Here is a 20,582-nt window from a genome sequence, read left to right as displayed (position 1 = left end):
CAGAAGAAAATGACCAAAGCCCAGGTGAGTTTGTTTTACCTATTTAATCCTATGTTTTTCAATGGATATGTTGAAACAGACAGATTTATTAAGTGAGACAGTATATGTTGATAGAAATTAGTGTCTGTTGAAAAATAAGTTTAAGTTATAAGCATACAATCTGGTCAAATTAAGGAGAAAGGTAGGTAGGACATGGAATTTTTTACAGCAGAATGACTGTGTGTGTAAGACCCTACGGGTTGCCTTTGCTTTGAACCGTATCATCTCTTGGCAGCTGTAATAACAAAAAAACCATGAAACGTGTTGTGATAGCATTGAGAAGAAGGCAAGGCAGTTTTTCAGGGGAAGTAAGCATGTCGTTGCTCTTAGATTTTAAGAAACGTATTTTCTTCAGGAAGGTTTTGTGGTAGATAGTGTCCTTCAAATCGCCCTTGTCATATAGGTAAAGGATGTTTCATTTTGCTTTTTCTTATTGTTCTTTGGGGTCAGCTAAGAAGATAATGCCAAAGGAAAACTGGATTTTACAAAATTCCTCAAATACAGTATGCCTTGAAAATAGAGCCTTTTGGTAGTCTGACTTTATCTGGAAATAAAGCCTGGATTATCCAATAGAGTGAATGGGCTGCTTAAACTTTGAATGGGCCCCCATGAAGAAGAATTTTCTCAGCCAGATATTTGTTATTGAAGTCAGAAGCTGGCTGAAAGTTCCATTTTTTGGTAATAGTTTGAAACAGATACTGAGAGTGTTTCTGTCTTAGCTTCTTAATCTCAGGTTCAAAAATTGAAGTTGGTACCAATGATTCTGGTTTTGTCTTCATAATTTTTTAAATGAATTTTATTTATTTATTTATTTTATTTTATTTTTTTGTCAGAGTCTCACATTGTCACCCTGTTTGAAGTGCAGTGACACACTCGTGGCCACCACAGCCTTGACCTGGTGGACTCAGGCCATCCTTTTGCCTCAGTCTTCCAAGTAGCTGGAACTATAGGCACACACCACCACACCTGGCTCATTTTTTTATCTATTGTAGATACGAGGTCATGCTAGGTTTTCGGGCTGGTTTTGAACTATGGGCTCATGCATCCTCTTGTCTCCACCTCCTAAAGTGCTGGGATTACAGATGTGAGCCACCATACCTGGCCGTAATTTTTAAATTAGAGAACAAAGTCTTGTTATATTGTTTAGCTGGATCTTGCATTCCTGGCCTCCAGTGATCCTCTCACTTGGCCTCCCAAAGTTCTGGGATTACTTGTGTAAACCACTGCACCTGGCCTGGTCTTCATATTTTTAATTACTAAAATGATATGTGACAATATATACATGTAAGAGATTCAAGCACATAGAAGTTTATATATCAAAAGACAATATCACCTGTCACCCTTCTGTCCAAACCCCAACTGAAAGGGTAACAAATGTTAATAGTTTGGGTTTTCATCTAGTCCCTTCCTATGACATGTGATAGAATACGTCCACATTTATATACAGTTCTATTATACATACATATATGCATTTATACAGATATAATTGCATATATTATAATTTTTTATGTATCTTAGATCACATTATATAATTTAGGAGCTTGATTTTTTCCATTTAAGAGAATGACTTGAGTATCATTTATATCCATGTTTATACATCTACCTCATTGATTTTAAAATTCGTATAGTATATTATAGCATAGAGATGTTGTAATTTAACTCTGCTTTTGTTTGACTTGAAGATTATTGATAGATTTTGACTATTATAAACAAAGGAATAATAAACATTATTATCGTACATTATTTTTTAGCTATGCAGATCATTGCCTCAGTGCTTTTCTTAGAGTAGAAGGATTAGCAGATTTCCATGGTCCTATGGTGTGTGAAATAGTCACAGTGTGCATATTTCATCTTGGAGAAAGGAGAAGATCATGTTCCTCTATCTGTTTTTCACATCATCTGTTGATATTCACCTTAGAATGCATTGGATATGTTGTTATAGGGATCATTATCCTTCGAAGATGTAGCTGTGTACTTCACCAGGGAGGAGTGGCAGCTTTTGGACCCAATTCAGAAGGTCCTTTACAAGGAGGTAATGTTGGAGAACTACGGCAATCTTTTGTCAGTAGGTAAGGACAGCAACCCAGTCAGTTACGCTTTCTTTTTTGTTTGGGGATCTCTCTATGCTTCCTTGACGATTTAAAGATTTGGACTGAAGGCATTGCATATCATAGACTTTTCTCTTTTTTGTCGTAAAACATCCATAACATAAAATTTGCCATCTTACCCATTTTTAAGTGTGTGACTCAGTGGGATTAAATGCATTCAGTGTTGTGTTGCCACCATCTCCATTGTCTTTTTAACTTTTTTCATCTTATAAAACTGAAACTCTGTTCCCATAAAATATTAACTACTTATTCTTCTCCCACTCTCCCCCAGTTCCTGGTGCCCATTGTTCTATTTGCTGTCTTTATGATTTTGACTACTCTAGGTATCTGATATAAGTGGAAAGATACAGGATTTGTCTTTTTTATGACTGACTTATTTCACTTAGTACAATGTCCTCAAGGTTCGTCCATGTCATAAATGTGCCAGAATTTCCTTCCTTTTTAACACTGAATAATATTCTTTTGTGTTTATATATGCCACATGCTGCTATTTCATTTATCTGTGTGGTTTTTCTTTTGTTGTTGTTTTTTTTGATCAGAGTGTCACTCTCTTTCCTAGGCTGCAGTGCAGTGGCAAACTATGGCCACTGCAGCATATACCTGCTGGGCTCAGACGATCCTTCCACCTCAGCTTGGAACTACAAGCATGTGCTACCATAGCTGGCTTATTTTGTGATTTACTGTCGAAATGAGGTCTCGCCAACTTGCCCAGGCTGGTCTCAAACCAATGAGCTCAGGCAGTCTTCTCGCCTTGGCCTTCTAAAATGCTGGAATTTTAGACTTGAGCCACCATGCCCAGCCTCATTTATCTGTCAGTGGACATTTGGGTTGCTTCCATGGTTTAGCTCTTGTGCAAAATGCTGCTATGAACATGGTTGGGCCTATATCTCTTTGAGACCCTGCTTTCTATACTTTTAGGTATATTCCCAGAAATGGAATTGCTAGATCTTACCATAATTTTATTGTTAATTTTTTGAGGAACTGTTTTTAAAGCAGTTTAAACCATTTGACATTCCTACCAGGAGTACACAGTGTTGCAGTTTCTCTACATCCTTGTCAATACTTACTGTTATCTCTTTTGTTTTCTTTGATGATAACCATCCTAATGGGTGTGAATTATGTCATAAACTTTAATTGTCCTTCTTGGCCCAAAGTATGTATTCCATATCCTGAGTAAAAGGTGTTTACTTTGTCAAAGTATAATTGATATGGTCCCTGGAATGTAACTCTCCCATCTTCGTAGATTTCCCCAAGCATATATACTTGGTACCAAGTGTTCAAGGTTTTACTGTTTACAGGGTATCAAGGTACCAAACCAAATTAACTCTTCCATTTGGAGCAAGGAGAACCTTCGTGGATAGTAGAAGGGACGGCCCATAGTCAAAAGTTTCCAGGTAAATGAGTGAAAAATGAAGAAAATGGTGAGGAATTGAAGGGATGATGCTTCTAAAAACTTATTTAGAGAAACTGGCTTATACTAGTTGACCCACAAATCTAATCGACACCTTTGTGTGTCTTTGTTCATTCCTAATTGGGCTTTTCTTTGCCTACTATCAAAGATGATGTCTTCCTTTATTTCTGTTTTCTGCATCTGGTTGCATGCAGTCCATCTCATCTAGGACCCCAAATTCTCACCTGACTCCATTCTTTCCAGTCTGCTCTGCCTTGGCTCACCTCCTGTTCTGTATCTTCCTTGCCTTGAAATTCCCTGCACCTAGATTACTTTGCTATAAGCTTCACTCCCTCCTTAGACATAGCCTTGTCACTTTTAAAGGGCTGTTTTCCTTCCCTGGTAATCACCTCATTTAAGTTCATGTGAAAGCCCCTCACACTTCCTCTCTTAGTGCCTCTTTATCTCCTTATTCACATTTTAATGTATGAAGGACATAGGTGCATAAAATTTAAAATTTTTTAGTTTGGTCATGAGGCATTTTTGTATAATGCAAGGCTGTGCAAAGCGAAGTGTCAAATAGTTCCCCTGCCTTCCTAACTTCTGATTTTTTATCTCCTGCTGATTGTTCTATTAATAGTTTTATTCATTCTCAAGGCCTGAGGTCTCTGTCCTCTGATAGAGTCTCCCAGATTGACATCCCTACTACTACTGATGTCTAATATACACCCGCATCTCCTGTATATTGCCAGCCACTAGGACAGAATTTCTCCATCCTCTATGTGAAAGCAAAATCCTTTCTTCCAGATTTTTCTACCATCATAGATTTTATTTATATATCTAAAGATTTAAGCTCTTCTTCTGACAAATAGCCTGAACTCTACATCTTCCTTTCTGTAGTCTCATCTACCCTCTAATTCTATGTTTTGCCTGCACCCAGGACAATTATCCTCTGAATCCTCCTTTTTTCAGCTACAGTGGTAGAAACTGGGGTCACCTTTCCTCCTGGCAAATCCTTCCATGCCTTGTGGATTTTATTTGGGTTTTGTTATGTTGTTCTGCCCTCTGGTGGCCAGTCACCTTGAGTCTTCCCTGTTGACTGTTCTATTTCTGAATGTCTGCTATTCCTGTTAATTTTTATTGTTTTGAAAAGGTTTATTGAAAATTTCACCTATTTTCGAAAGTGGCTTGCAGCAATGCCCCCATTGCTACATACACTGAGTGGTTTCTGATTTTCTGTTAATTCCTTTTGATGTTATAGCTACATTCCTCTGTGAGTAGGGAGCATTAAAGCCATGGAACTTGAGGAGACGTGAGGAGTGAGTGATGGCTGAAAAAGTAAGAGGTCCACATATATTTAGAGATTGAGAAGAACCAAATCAAGTGGAATATGTGTCAGGACCATGGTTGGAGAGTTGGATGATGTCCCAGAAACAAGTGACAAAATTATTCCCAAGAGGTGGAAGTGATATATTTTGTTGCATGCTATAATGTCAAATAGCATGAGGACTGACATCAGTGCCTTTGATCATGTTGCATTTTTACATCTAGATAATTCCCTTTTCCACTGTGAGCTTTCTTTTGTACCTCCATGGTGTAGTTTTTTGACTACAGCAGAGCACTCTGGGAATTCCACCTTCCTGACTTCTGGCTGCTTTGTGTCTATGTCGCACTGATGCAGCAATGGTTCTGTATTATATGTGTATTATTTTACTAGTTGGTGTGAGGCTACTCTTTCCACATAAAGAAAAGAGTCTGTGTCTTATATTTCTTTATTTAGTGTAGTCTAAATAGTAATTCACTGACAACAGCTTTAATCATATCTTTCTTGAATGCAGACTTTCATTTGTTTCATTTCTGATTCACAATTTTATTTTCAAATAACAAATGTGTGTAGACCAGAGGGAGCATTTCCATACTACAGGTTGTCTTTCTTGAGATGCTACTTCAGATTGGCTAGATAAAGGCAGGGATCGCAACATATGAAGTTAGAAACACTTGTCAGGTAGTTCTGTTTTGATCCCTATAGTTGAAAACCAGCATTCTAAAAGGATTTGGAGAGATTTTAATGTATGAAGGACATAGGTGCATAAAATTTAAAATTTTTTAGAGTTTGATCATGAGGCATTTTTGTATAATGCAAGGCTGTGCAAAGTGAAGTGTCAAATAGATGAGCTGTTTTACAAGTGGTTCAGAGAGAAAAAGCACGATTTTTGTAAGCATGATCAGATAATTTCTGCAAGAAGAATAGCTGGTTTTGGAATAAAAATGATGGAAGGCCTTGTTGTGGGTCATTAGTTACATTAAAGACTTTGGAGGAGGAAATAGGGAAAGTGATGTTGGATTGGGTTTAGGAGACTATGAGCAAGTAAACAGCTGATTAGTCTGAATTTTATGTTAAAAATTGACTTAGAAAGTGTGAATTTTGTTTGGTTTTGTCTTTTGCTAGTTCTAGAGAGTTTTGCTTGGTAGATGGGTAGTAGCATTATAACAAAAGGAAGGTATAGCTTGGGGTCTAGGATAAATGGAAAAGAAGGCAGGTGAATATTTTCTTCTTGCATAGGGAGTGATTCCTTAAAGCCTCATAATTGATGGGTTCCAGAGATATGGTAGGAACAGAGGTTAAGGAAGAATGTGGTAATAGTTGAAAGAAGACAATTTGGGGATGACTACATCAAAAAGATTATAATGGTGAATACAAGATTTAAAATTCTTGAGTTTGATTATGAGGCATTTTTGTATAGTGCAAGGCTGTGCAAATGGAATTGTCCAATAGAAAGGGGCTGTTTTACAAATGATTCAGAAAGAACAGAGTGCTAATTATGGCTGTACCTGTGTGGCCAGTGTGTTGGGCACTTGACCATATGTATTTACTTGAATTTAATTAAAAGTTAGTAAAATTAAAAATTTAGTTCTGTGGTAACCCTAATTACATTCAAGTACTCAATAGTCACACATGCCTGATGGCTACCATGTTGGAAAACACAGATATAGACCATTTCCTTCATTGCAGAAGGTTCTGTTGATCAGTGTTGGACACAGCTACAGTATTATTAAATTGACTGGAGAAATTGATAGTTTACTAATCAGTAAACTTGTAACTCTTCCCTGGGAAAAGAACAGATGATCCAGGGGCCTATTTTTAAATTCCAAATGGATATATATATATATCTGAATCTATGAATATATGAATCTATTAAACTTTGTGGGGTTGTATCACGTAAAAAATGAACACTTTTTTTTTTACTCTTCCAGAATATTTCCTTTTTTTTCTTTTTTTTAATTATAAAGATATGGGGTGCAATTCAGGGTTAGGTATACAAAAGTCAGTTATGCAGGTACTCTTGTTGATAAGGTATGCCCCTCTCTCCCCTAGCAGTTTCCCTCAACTGCCAATCCCACCTGCCCTCCCTGACAGTTTCCTCTTAGTGCCAATCCCTGTCTTATAATTTTATAATTGTTCAAGATCTGCTTATGAGAGAACATATGGTACTCTGTTCTTTGTTTCTGTGCTAGATCACTGAGTATGATTGACTCTAAATCCATCCAAGTTGCTGCAAAGTCCATATATTTGTCCTTCTTTATGGCTGCATAATATTTCATTGTGTATATGTACCACATTTTTTAATCCAGTCCAGCGTCAATGCGCAACTTGGTTGGTTCCACGTTTTTGCTATTGTGAATAGAGCTGCAACAAACATATGTGTGCTGGTGCTGGTATCTTTTTTGTGGAATGGTTTGAGGAACCCCAGTATACTCCCAGTAAGAAAATTGCCAGGTCATATGGAAGGTCAATTTCTAGTTCTTTTAGAAATCGCCACACTGTCTTCTAAAGAGGTTGCACTAGTTTGCATTCCCCCCAGAAGTGTAGAAGCATTCCTTTTTCTCCACATCCTTGCCAACATCTGTTGTTGTTTGTTTTATTAATGATGGCCATTCTTACTGGGGTTAGGTGGCATCTCAATGTGGTTTTGATTTGCATTTCTCTGATGATGAGTGAGGCTGAGCACTTTTTCTTGTGTCTGTTTGCTACCCATATATCTTCTTTTGAGATGTGTCTATTTATTTCGTTTGTCCACTTTTTAAAGGGGCTTTTTTTTGTTGTTGTTGTTTGTTTTCCTTTTGGCACGTTTGAGTTCTTTGTAGATCCTAGATGTTAAGCCTTTGTCAGATATACAGCTACCTAATATTTTTTCCCATTCTGTGGGCTGTCCCCTGCTCTCTTGATGGTTTTTATTTTTTGTTTTGTAGAAGCTCGTTAGTTTGATGAGGTCCTACTTGTCTATCTTATTTTTTAAGGTATTGGCCTTTAGGGTTCTGAATAGGAATTGGTTGCCAGTTCCAATTTCCATAAGGGTGTGTCCTGCATTTTCTAATTTTCTTATACTTTGAGGTTTTATGTTTAGGTTTTTGATCCATTTAGAGTTAATTTTTCTGTATTGTAATAGGTAGCAGTCCTGTTTCAATCTTCTGCATGTGGTCAGTCAGTTTTCCTAGCACCATTTATTGAATAGGTTTTCCTCTCCCCAGTGGTTGTTATTGAAGGCTTTGTCAAAGATGAGTTGGTTGAGAAATTGAGGGTTTGCCTCCGTAATCTCCATCCTGTTTCTTTGGTTTATGGGCCTGTTCTTATACCAATACCAGGCTAAAAGAACATTTCTGACACCAAATGTGACATAAGGTGGGATTCTTACACCAACCAGTTTTCCAGCTCTCCTGACACCAACTAGATATGCTACAATTGAATTGTAATATTAACTATCTAGACCCTAGGTAGTATAGACCCCACAGTTTAAGGGCTTAGTCCCACAAGACTGTCCCGACTTCAGATGCCAGTCATAAGTCCTGGCCCCCAGGTTACTCACACTTCTGATTTGCCTATAAATCAGGAGTTTCCCTGAATCCCTCTTTAGAGTTGATATTTTCTGCTGACAGCATACAGAATTCAGTTAAACACATTGACTAGTTTATTATTAGAAATATGACAAAAGAATATGGGGGAACAGTCTGATGAAGAGGTATATAGGGTGAGATCTAGAAAGGTCCCAAGCACTGGAGCTCTGTCCCAAGGAAATTGTGATGTGCTATCTCTCATGTGGATGTGTTGATCAACATGGAAGCTCTCTGAACTCTTCGTCTTTTAGGGATTTTTGTGGCAGCCTCATTACATAGATATAATCAGCTATTAACTCAGTCTCTAATCCTTCTCCCCTTCTTGGAGGATGATGACCAGACCCCATCCTGAAGCAATCCAGGTGTTTATCAAGAGTCACCTCATTAGAACAAAACATGCTCCTGTCACCCAGGAAATTTCAAGGGATTTAGGAGCTGTGACAGGGACCAGAGTCAGAGACCAAATATTAGAACAAAAGTGTTCCTAGCATCCCTATCACTTAGGAAATTGCAAGGGATTTGTTATCACAATATTTCAACTCCTACATAGAAAGTTGGACTCTTGACTGCAGTATTACAAAACATGACATTTTAGAAAAGTTTAGTTTTGGTGTGCAGTTGGAATGAGAGAAGAAAGATTTAGTAACAAGGTGTTACTAAATATTTTACCACAACAATCTTGGAATGAGATACTTTGTGTTCTGTATTCTGGTTTTCCAGTTCCATATCTTTTTACTAAAACACGTGTTACTTATTTACATGATTAACACAGATAAGTTTTCTGTGTAGTCATTTTGTATTATCTATGCATATCAGTGTGCCAAACTCTCAAACTTGGAGCGCATGAAGCTCTTGACCTTGTCCTGTCTCCTCTCTCTACTTAGATGATCTCATCTAATCCCATGCAGTTGAAAATGTGTAAATAATGTTTATATGCTCATAACTAAGTTGTTATCTCAAGCCTAGAACTTTCTCCACATTCATAGATTTAACTGTGTACTTTTGTATCTCTCTTGAATATAGAGTATTCATCCTAGATCTGGTAGACGCTATCTGGCACAGTGTGTTACCCCAAATGCCAAGCCTGTGCTCCTACTCTTCCTTGTTTTACTAAATGGCACCAGTATCGATTATTATGCTACACACTGAGGGTCTGTAATCAATTCTTTCCTCTTCCATCTCCAATATTCACGCTAAAAGGGAATATTCGCTTTTTCTCCATCATTCATGACTTTTCCTCCCCTACTATGTGCTTTTTCACTTCTCTCCATCTGCATTGCAATTTTGCATGCTTAAGCTACCCAAACTCTGTCATAGCCTCCTGTCTAGTCTCTTCTATAATTTCATCTCCAATTCATTCTCCATAGAACAGTAATGTTTTGAAGCTGTCAATTCAGAACATGTTGTTTTCTTGCCAAAGAAAGTTTGGTGGCTTACTGTCATTGTTCTTAGTATAAAATCCAATCTCTAATGAAGTCTTCTACAACATTTCTATAGTCTCAATTCTCACAGCCTTGTCAAACTTACATATTTCTACTACACTAAAGCTTGAAATATTGTAGGAACACCAATGTGTTCTCTTATGTTTCTTGATTGTGCCTGTATTTTCACCTCTGGGTTTTGACCTGGCTGTTCCCTTTGCTTGCAATGTTGTTTAATGTTCTTTGCATAACAGTGCTCATTTTTATCTTATTATGTCTGCTTGCTTTGTTTTTCTTGGGGATTTCTATTGTTGACCTACCAATACTTTATCACTTCCTGTGTACTGTTTTTCACATTCTAAAATTATCTTAACTCTTTGCTTAGCTATTAATTCTATTTACTAGCATGACAGCTTTGTGGGGATAGAGAATATATTATTAGTTACCTTAGCATCTAAAATATCACCCCATACAAAGTTTTTTGGAAAAATGGATCCATGCCCTCCATCTGGTTTTGATCTCTTCAGTCTCAGTGTTCTATTTTCAGTTCCATTTTCATTTTGCAAGGTCCTTTTTGGAAAGGAGCTCAAGGAATATTTTTATATTATGGACTATATATGTTGCTAGCACAACATTTTTCCCCTTTTGCTGTTTTAGTGTACTAATTTTTTTTATAGAGCATGGGGTAAATCCTCTTAGACCGAGATCTCATAAAAGCCAACCAAAGATGTTTTTGTACCTCCTGTCCCCTCTGGAAAAAGAAAATGAATATTTTAATTATTCTTTTTTCTAGAAGAAATATGAGAGGTTGACTGTATGCCATGGCACCAAGAAAATCAAAATGAGCTTAAAAACTTAGAAAGATATCAGCAAATTTGTCCTTGGAAATTATTTTAATTTATGCAAAAGTATTGCTTTTTTAACACAAAGGTACAACAAGTTTGGCTCACATTGTAAAACTTTGAAATTTCTTTTAGGTTTTGTTATCCCGAATAGACATTTTGCAGAAAAGGATTATGATGACTTTAGTGGATATGGGAAATCATGTCTCCATTTCAAGCATGGCAAATCTCTTACTGGACTTAAGTACTATAGATGTGTTAACCATAGTAACACTAAATCACAGCTCAATGGCTATCACAAAACTTATGCAGGAGAGAAGCCATATGAATGCAGTGAGGGTGGCAAAGCCTTCTCCAAGAAAGCACAGCTCATTAGACATCAAAGAAGCAAAACAGGAGAGAAACCCTGTAGATGCCATGAATGTGCAAAACTATTCACGAGGAAGATTCAGCTCATTGAACATCAGAGAACTCATAGAGGAGAGAAGCCCCATGAATATAATGAGTGTGAGAAAATCTTCTCCAGAAAGTCCCTGCTCATGGTACGTCAGCGAACTAATACAGGAGAAATATTATACACATACAGTGAATGTGGGAAAGGCTTCAGTAAGAAGTCCCAGCCCACTAGACAACAACGATCTCACACTGGAGAGAAACTGTATGAATGCAGTGTATGTGGGAAAGCCTTTTCCCGAAAGGCATATGTCACTGTACACCAGAGACTGCATACAGGAGAGAAGCCATATGAATGCACTGAATGTGGAAAAACCTTTTCCCAAAAGGCATATCTCACTGTACACCAGAGACTTCATACAGGAGAGAAGCCATATGAATGCAGCGTGTGTGGGAAAGCCTTCTCCCAAAAGATATGTCTGACTCTACACCAGAGACTTCATACAGGAGATAAGCCATATGAATGCACTGAATGTGGAAAAAGCTTTTCCCAAAAGGCATATCTCACTCGACACCAGAGACGTCATAGAGGAGAGAAGCCATATGAATGCACTGAATGTGGAAAAGGCTTTTCCCAAAAGGCATATCTCACTGTACACCAGAGACTTCATACAGGAGAGAAGTCATATGAATGCAGTGAGTGTGGGAAAGTCTTCTCCAAGAAAACACATCTCATTAGCCATCAAAAAAACGAAAGAGGAGAGAAACCCCATGGATGCAATGAATGTGGAAAAACCTTCAAGTGGAAGATTCAGCTCATTAAACATCAGCGAACTCATACAGGAGAGAAGCCTTATGAATGCATTGAATGTGGAAAAGCCTATTCCCAAAAGGTACATCTCACTGTACACCAGAGACTTCATACAGGAGAGAAGCCTTATGAATGCACTGGATGTGGAAAAGCCTTTTCCCAAAAGGCATATCTCACTGAACACCAGAGAATTCATACAGGAGAGAAGCCTTATAAATGCACTGAATGTGGAAAAGCCTTTTCCCGAAGGTCACATCTCACTTTACATAAGAGACTTCATACAGGAGAAAAGCATTATAAATGCACTGAATGTGTAAGAGCCTTCTATTTTAAGTCAGACCTTACCAAACATCAGAGAGTTCATACAGGAGTAAAACCTTATGAATGTAATGAGTGCAGAAAAGCCTTTAAAAGCAAATCAGAGCTCATTCATCATCTGCGAACTCATACTGGAGAGAGACCATATTCATGCAGTCAATGTGGTAAAACCTTCCGTCAGAAGTCCCATCTTAATGCACACCAGCGATCTCATACTGGAGAGAAACTCTATGGATGCAATGTATGTGGAAAAGCCTTTTCCCAAAAGGCATCTCTCACTGCTCACCAGAAACTTCATACAGGAGAGAAACCATATGAATGTAGTGAGTGTGGGAAAGTCTTTGCCAGCAAAGCCCAGCTTGTTAGACATCAGAGAACTGAAAGAAGAGAGAAACCCCATGGATGTGATGAATGTGGAAAAACATTCATGAGGAAGATTCAGCTCACTGAATATCAGAAAACTCAAACAGTAGAGAAACCCCATGAATGTAATGAGTGCAACAGAGCCTTTAGATGCAAGTCAAAACTCACTCAGCATCTGTGAACTCATACTGGAGAGAGACCATATTCATGCAGTGAATGTGGGAAAGGCTTCAGTAGTGGGTCCTGGCTCACTAGACACCAGCGATCTCACACTGGAGAGAAACGCTATGGATGCAGAGTGTGTGGGAAAGCCTTTTCCCAAAAGACATATCTCAATGTGCACCAGAGACTTCATACAGGAGAGAACCTTATGAATGGACTGAATGTGGAAGAACCTTCCATTTAAAGTCACACCTTACCAGACATCAGATAATTCATACTGGAAGGAAACCTTATGAAAGTAATGAGTGCAACAAAGCCTTTAGAAGCAAGTGAGAGCTCATTCAGAATCTGCGAACTCATACCCGAGAGGGACCTTTTTCATGCACTGAATGTAGCAAAACCTTTGCCCACAAGTCAGTCCTTATTAAGCATTGGAAAATTCACACAGGAGAGACAGCTATAAATTTATTGAAAGTGGAGAAACCTTCCTTAGGGAGTCAGACCTCTATACATAAATGAACTCATACAAGGAGAAAATGCCATGAACACAGTTCCTGTGGATATGCCTTCTTCAGGTACCCAATGCTTATTAAACATCAGTGAGCTCCTAAGGGATAGAAATGTAGTTAATTGTGGAATAGCCTTTTCCAAGAAGTCTAGCCTTAGTAGCTAATCAGGAATGTGAACAGGGAATAAGCCTTGCAAATGAAATGAATGTGACACCTTCAGTAATAAATTATGTCTTATATGTTACAGATGTGCAGTAAAAAAAATTTTGAGGTAGCAGAAGGGTGGCACAGTCTTTAACTAGAATCCTTCAACCATTGTATATCAAAGACCTCACTTGGGAAAGAAACACTATGAATGCAGAAGTTGAACAGGGAACCTTTGTGATAAGTTAGATTTATTAAACATCAGTGCAATCATGTTGGGTTGAAATACAGCTATTATGGAGAAGACTTTGCCTGAAGGTGACATCTCAATTGGTCTCAATTCTTAGAGGAATGTTTAGGAAATGGTGTGTGTTTATTTCAGTGCTAAACTGTACTTTATCATGTTTCAGAGAAACATAGAAAGGCACCTGTAAAGACAATGGATACAGAAAATGTTTTTAGTAATATGGGGGAATTTATTATACAAAAGTGAAATGTTTAAAATCAAGAAAAAAAGGAAAAGTAACTCATGTTGTCCTCTTATACCTTGGGAGTCTTGGAAAGACTCCTTTAATAAACTCTTTTTTTTTCTTTGAGACGGAATCTACTCTGCTGCCTAGGCTAAAGTTCAGTGTCACACTCATAGCCACCACAGCATCTACCTGCTGGGCTCCAGGATCTGTCTGCCTCAGCCTTCCAAGTAGCCAGAACTATAGGTGCATTTTGCCACACCTAGCTAATTTTTTATTTATTGTGCAGATGAAGTCTCACTAAATTGGCTGGGGTCTTCTAGAACCTGTGGACTCAGGCAATTCTCTCACCTTGGCCTCCCAGAGTTCTGGAATTACAGGCTGAGCCACCTAGCCTGACCAATAAATCAACTCTTAAATACCAGTTTTTGTGTTACATAATGAAAGCCTATGAATACAATGCATGCGGAAGTAAAATTATGTTCGTTTTCTATTGCTGCTTGTACCTAGCTACCACAAATTTACTATCTTTTAACAAAAAGAGTTATTATGTTACAGTTCTGTAGCTCTGCAGTTCAGTATTGGGTCATGCACTCAAATTGTTGGCAGAACTGTTATTTCTTTTTGGAGCCCATAGGGGAGAGTCCCTTTCCTTGCCCTTCCAGTTTCTAGAAGCTGTCAGAATTCTGTGGCGTGTAACCATTCAAAGACCAGTCAGCCCTTACAGCACTCTGACACTGATTATTCTGCCTCTCTCTTCATGTTTAAGTACCCTTTTGGTTATACTGGAAACATTCATGCAAACCAAGATAATCTCACTGTCCTAGAGTAATCTGATAAACAACCATAATTTCATCGGCTACCTTAATTCCCCTTTACCAATGTAACATATAAACAGGTTCTTAGGGATTAGGTTATGGAATCTCTGGGAGGCCATTATTCTACCTAACACAATATAATTACATGTCACAAAATTCACACTGTGATGAAATATCCTCTACCCATTAAGTAAATTTGGAAAAGCATGCTCCCAGATAAGTAATTATCTATACTGACTATGATCCAAATTTATTAACATATTCCATAATTAGGAACTCTTAGATGGGGATTGCTATATGTGAGCATACTGGAATGCATTTTAAATATTTGAATCAAATTGTCAGCATTGGAAAAGAACTCTTAAATGTCCTGAAAGCATATGAGATTCAGGTTGCTAGAAGTTTTTCCAAACATGTTTATCTATTTTACAATTGTATAGATTCACATATTTTAAATATGGAATATATTTGATATGTATTTTGATATTGACTAATATTTTTTCTAGTCAGTTCCAACAATTCCTTTTTCTTTAAGTGATATACATATATCTCTTCACATACCCTAAATATCTTTTAATAGATATACAATATATATGAATGAACTTTTTCATACATTGGGAAATATGGAACTTCTGATGACTCTACCTAAAAAAAGGGAAACAAATAAAAAGGGCAAGAATCTTCCAATCATTCTATGCTATGATTAACTCTGGTTACTGCCTGGAAAATAACTTCTGTCCTGTAGTATATTCAGGAAATAGATACCAGCTGTCTCTCTGAATTGAGATAGAAATTAGAGTTTGAAAAATTTAACATTGCCTAAATTAAATGGGTCAGATTACTGGAGATGAGATATATTCTAACAGAATTCTAAAGAGTTTCTCCACAAGCCTTTCTGTAAGTCATAAGTCAGCACTTGTATGGGAGAAGCCCCTTTATTCCCCTGGCTAGAGAAAGAAGCATTAGAAATGAATAGACAGAAAAATCCTTGGTGCTCATAGAAGGTTGGGAATAATTTTTGTTTCTACCAGCTTGACTGGAAGTGCCTCTTAACATTTGGCAGTCAATTTTTAAGTGTATTGCATCAGTGAGTGCCTCAAATTAACTGGAGACTAAAGGGTGCTTTGACGCCTCCTCACAAAGCATACATGCAGGCCAGTAAAGCACCAAATTTTCTGAGTAATTCAGCAATTTCCCAGAGTAGATGCCAATAATTAAAGGAATAGAAAGCAGTTTATTAATCAATTTCTCCTTCTGATCAGTCTCAGTGTCTATTTCTTCTTCCATTCTCATTTTGCAAGTTTCAATTTGGAAAGCAGCTCAAGTAATACTTATTTTTATGGTCTATTTATAATTGTTGCTAACATTGCTTTTTTTCCCCTTTTATTGTTTTAGTGTACTGTATTTTTTATTACAGCATAGGGTACATTCCTCTTAGACTGAGATCTTATAAAAGTCAGCCAAAACCATGAAAGTTTTATACCTCCTGTACCCTCTGCAAGAAAAAAAAATCATGAATATTTTAATTGTTCTTATTCTAGAAGAAATACGAGAAGGTGACCATATGCAGTGGCAGTCACAAAACCAAAATGAGCTTAAAAGTTTAGAATGATATCAGTAAATTTGCACTTAGAAATGATTTGGATTATGCAAAAGTATTGTTTCTTTAACACAAAGGTTCAATGAATTTGGTTCACATTGTAAAAATTTGAAATCTCTTAGGTTTTGTAATCTGGAATGGAAGATAAGCAGAAAAAGATTCTGATGACTTTGTTGCATATGGGAAGTCATGTCTTCTTATCAAGCATGCCAAAACTCTCAGTGGAATTAAATACCACAGTTGTGTTAACCCATGTAACAGAAAAGCAAGCTCAATGACTCACAAAATGTGTACAGGAGAGAAGCTATATGAATGCAATGAGTGTGGGAAAGCCTTTTCCAGGAAAGCACAGCTCGTGAGACATCAAATAACTGAAAGAGGAGAGAAACCTCATGGATGCAATGAATGTGGAAAATCCTTCATGAGGAAGATTCAGTTCACTGAACATAAGAGAACTAATACAGAGAAACCTTATGAATGTACTGAATGTGGAAAAGCCTTAACCCAAAAGGCATATCTTACTGTATACTAGAGACTTCATACAGGAGAGAAGCCATATGAATGTAGTGTGTGTGTGAAAGCCTTTTCCCAAAAGGCATATATGACTGTTAACCAGAAAACTCATACAGGAGAGAAGCTATATGAATACAGTGAGTGTGGGAAAGCCTTCTCCAGGAAAACCTATCTTGTTAGACTTCAAAGAATTGAAATAGGAGAGAAACCCCATGGATACAGTGAATGTGGAAAAACATTCATGAGGAAGATTCAACTCACTGACCATCAGAGAACTCACAAAGGAGAGAAACCACATGAATATAATGGGTGTGAGAAACTCTTCTCCAGAAAGTCCTCACTCATGGTATATTGGCAGACTCATAGAGGAGACAAATCTTACGAATGCAGTGAATGTGGAAAAGCCTAAATCAGAAGTCCCGGCTCACTAGACACCAGCAATCTCACACTGGAGATAAACTCTATGGTTGCAGTGATTGTGGGAAAGCTTTTTCCCAAAAGGTATATCTCACTGTACACCATAGATTTCATACAGGAGAGAAATCTTGTGAATGCAGTAATGTGGAAGAAACTTCTATTTCAAGTCACAGCTTACCAGACATCAGTGAATTAATAAAGGAGAGGAACCTTATGAATGTCATGAGTGCCTCAAAGCCTTTAGAAGCAAGTCAGAGCTCACTTGGCATCTATGAACTCATACTAGAGAGAGAACTTGTTCACGCAGTGAATGTGGTGAAACCTTTGCCCACAAGTCAGTCCTTATTGAACATAAGAAAATTCACACAGTAGAGAAAGCTACACATTCACTGGAGTAGAGAAACCTTCCTTGGGGAGTCATACCTCTTTATACATGAATGAATTCATACAAGGAGAAAACCTGTTGAATACAGAACCTGTGGAAAGACCTTCTTCCAGTACCCAGTTCTTATTAAACAAGCCCTTATCAAGTGAGTTCTTAGGGGGGAAAATTTTATTAATTATGGAACAGCCTTTTCCAAGAAATCAACTCTTAGTAGCTAATCAGGAATTTGAAAGGGAATAAACCTTCCAAATTAAGTGAATGTGACCCCTTCTGTAATAAATTACATCTTATATGTTATAGATATGTAGGAAAAATTCTTCTGACACCAGAAACATGGAAAAGTCTTTAACTAGAATCCTTCAGCAAGTTTATGTCCTAGAGCTCACTTGAGGAAGAAACACTATGAATGCAGAAGTTGAAGAGGACACCTTTGTGAGAAGTTAGACTTATTAAACATCAGTGCAATCATATGGGGTAGAAATGCAGCTATTACAAGGAAGTCTTTGCCTGAAGGTGATAATCTCAACTGGTTTCAGATCTTAGAGGAATCGTTAGGAAATGATGTGTGGTATTTTCAGTGCTAAATTGTACTTCATCATGTGTCAGAAACAAAAAGGCACCTGTAGAGACAATAGATACAGAAAATGTTTTTAGCAAAATATGAGAGAATTTATTATACAAAAGCAAATTGCCTAAAAGCAAGAAATAAAGGAAATTCACCAAACTAACCCATGTGTTGCACTTTTATACTTTGGGAGTCTTGGCAAGACTTCTTTAATCAATTAACTGCAATTAACACCAGCATTTGTGTTACCTAATGAAAGTTTATGATGATAATACATGTGGAAGTACAACTATGTTCGTTTTCTAAGGCTGCTGTAACTAGCTACTCCAAATTTGCTATCTTAAAAACAAAGAGTTGTTATATTACAGTTCTGGAGCTCTGCAGTTCAATATTGCATCACTGGACTCAATTTGTTGGCAGAACTGTTATTTCTTTTTGGAGACTGTAGGGGGGAGTCCTTTCCTTGCCCTTTCAGCTTCTAGAAGCTGTCCAGATTCTGTGATGTGTGACCTTTCCATGGCCAGTCAGCTCTTACATCACTCTGACACTGATTCTTCTGCCTCTCTCTTCATGTTTAAGTACCCTTGTGGTTATGCTGGAAACATTCAGGTAAACCAGGATAATCTCACTGTCTTAACATAATCTGACTAGCTACCTTAATTTCATCTGCTACCTTAACTCCCCTTTACCAATGTAACATATACACAGGTTCCTGGGGATTAGGATATGAACATCTTTGGGAGGCCATTCTGCCTAGTACAATACCATTAGAGGTTAGAAAATTCACACTCTGATGAACACTGACCTAACCATTAAGGAAATTTGAAAAGCACATTTCCAAATAAGTAATTATCTATAATGCTTATGATCCAAATTTATTCACATATTATCCCATAATTAGGAACTCTTAGACTGGGATTCTTGTATGTGCACATAGTGGATTGCATTTTATTTTTTTATTTTTTAATTTAATTTAATTTTTTTTGAGTTGGAATCTCACTCAGTTGCCCAGACTGGAGTGCAGTGGCTGCTCCCGGCCACCACAACCTCACCTGCTGGGCTTTGGCGATCCTTCTGCCTCAGCTTTCCAAGTAGCCGGAATTACAGGCATGTGCTACCACGCCCAGCTGATTTTTTGATTTATTGTAGAGATGAGGTCTCGCTGCCCAGGCGGGTCTTGAACCCGCGAGCTCAGGCAATCCACTCACCTCAGCCTCCCAAAGGCGCAGGATTACAGGCTGAGCCACCGAGCCTAGCATGGATTACATTTTAAATATTTGAATCAAATTATCAGCACTGGAAAAGAATTCTTAAATATCCTAAAAGAACATGAGATTTATGTTGCTTGAAGTGTTTCCAAACATGTTTATCTATTCCAAAATTTTATAGATTGACATTTTAAATATGGAATGTATTTGACAAGATATGTTTAGATATTGACTAATATCTAGCCAGTTCCAACAATCTCTCTTTTTTTGTGTCATATAAATATAACAACATACCTTAAATATCTTTTTAAAAATACACAAAATATATGAATGAAATTTTTCATTAATTGGAAAATAGGGAACTTCAGACTGCTTTCCCTGAAAGAAAGGAAACAAATGAAATGAGCATGGATTGTCCGATCATTATACGCTATTATTGCTCCAGCTTACTCCCTGGAGAAAACTTCCAGTCTGCAGTGTAGAGAGGAAAAGTCCAAAGAGATCACAGCTGTCTTTCTGAATTGAGATTGAAATTAGAGTTTGAAAAATTTAATGTTGCCTAAATTTATAGGTCTGATTACTGGAGAAGAGACATACTCTGACAGAATTCTAGAGTTTGCCCACAGACCTTTCCATAAGTCATAATTCAACACACATATGTGAGGAACCCTTTTATTCCCAAGACTGGAGAAGAAACCATTAGTAATGAACAGAAAAATCCTTGGTGCTCATGCAAGGTTGGGAATAAATTGTGTTTCTACTGGCTAGACAAGAAGGGCCTCCTAATATTTGGAGAATTGACAGTTGGTTTTTAAAAGTGTGGCCTCTGTGGGTGACTCTGTTAACTGGAGACTAAATGCTGCTTTGAAGCCTCCTCACAAAGCATCTAGGCAGGCCAGTAAAGGATGAAAATTTCCAAGTAATTTAGTAAGTTTGCAGAGCAGAGGCCAATAATTAAAGGAATAGAAAGCAATTCATTAATAATGTAAAATTTAGAGGAGACGGGGCAAGATGGCGACGGCATAGGTGAACTGGTGAGATTCTCTGAACGGACCAAGACTGCATACTGCTGAATAGACAGACTGTAAAGCAGAAGGAAAAGTGAACAAAGCCAGAAGACCCTCATAAGGAAGAACAGGTCATTGCAGAAGAGAAATAAAAGCAACCCGGACCTTCCCTCAAAAATAGAATTGAAGAGGGGGAGGGAAAAGGG

The 20,582-nt window shown here is 37.6% G+C and overlaps 1 pseudogene; it reads left to right on the top strand.

Annotated features, from left to right (window-relative positions):
- The first annotated feature begins 293 nt into the window (after positions 1-293).
- LOC103257432 lies at positions 294-13,507 on the top strand (annotated as a pseudogene).
- Positions 13,508-20,582: the final 7,075 nt, after the last annotated feature.

Source organism: Carlito syrichta, unplaced genomic scaffold (assembly GCF_000164805.1).
Source record: "Carlito syrichta isolate Samal-C Ts95f unplaced genomic scaffold, Tarsius_syrichta-2.0.1 Scaffold301727, whole genome shotgun sequence".
NCBI lineage: Eukaryota > Metazoa > Chordata > Mammalia > Primates > Tarsiidae > Carlito > Carlito syrichta.
This window is presented reverse-complemented; position numbering and strand designations above follow the sequence as displayed.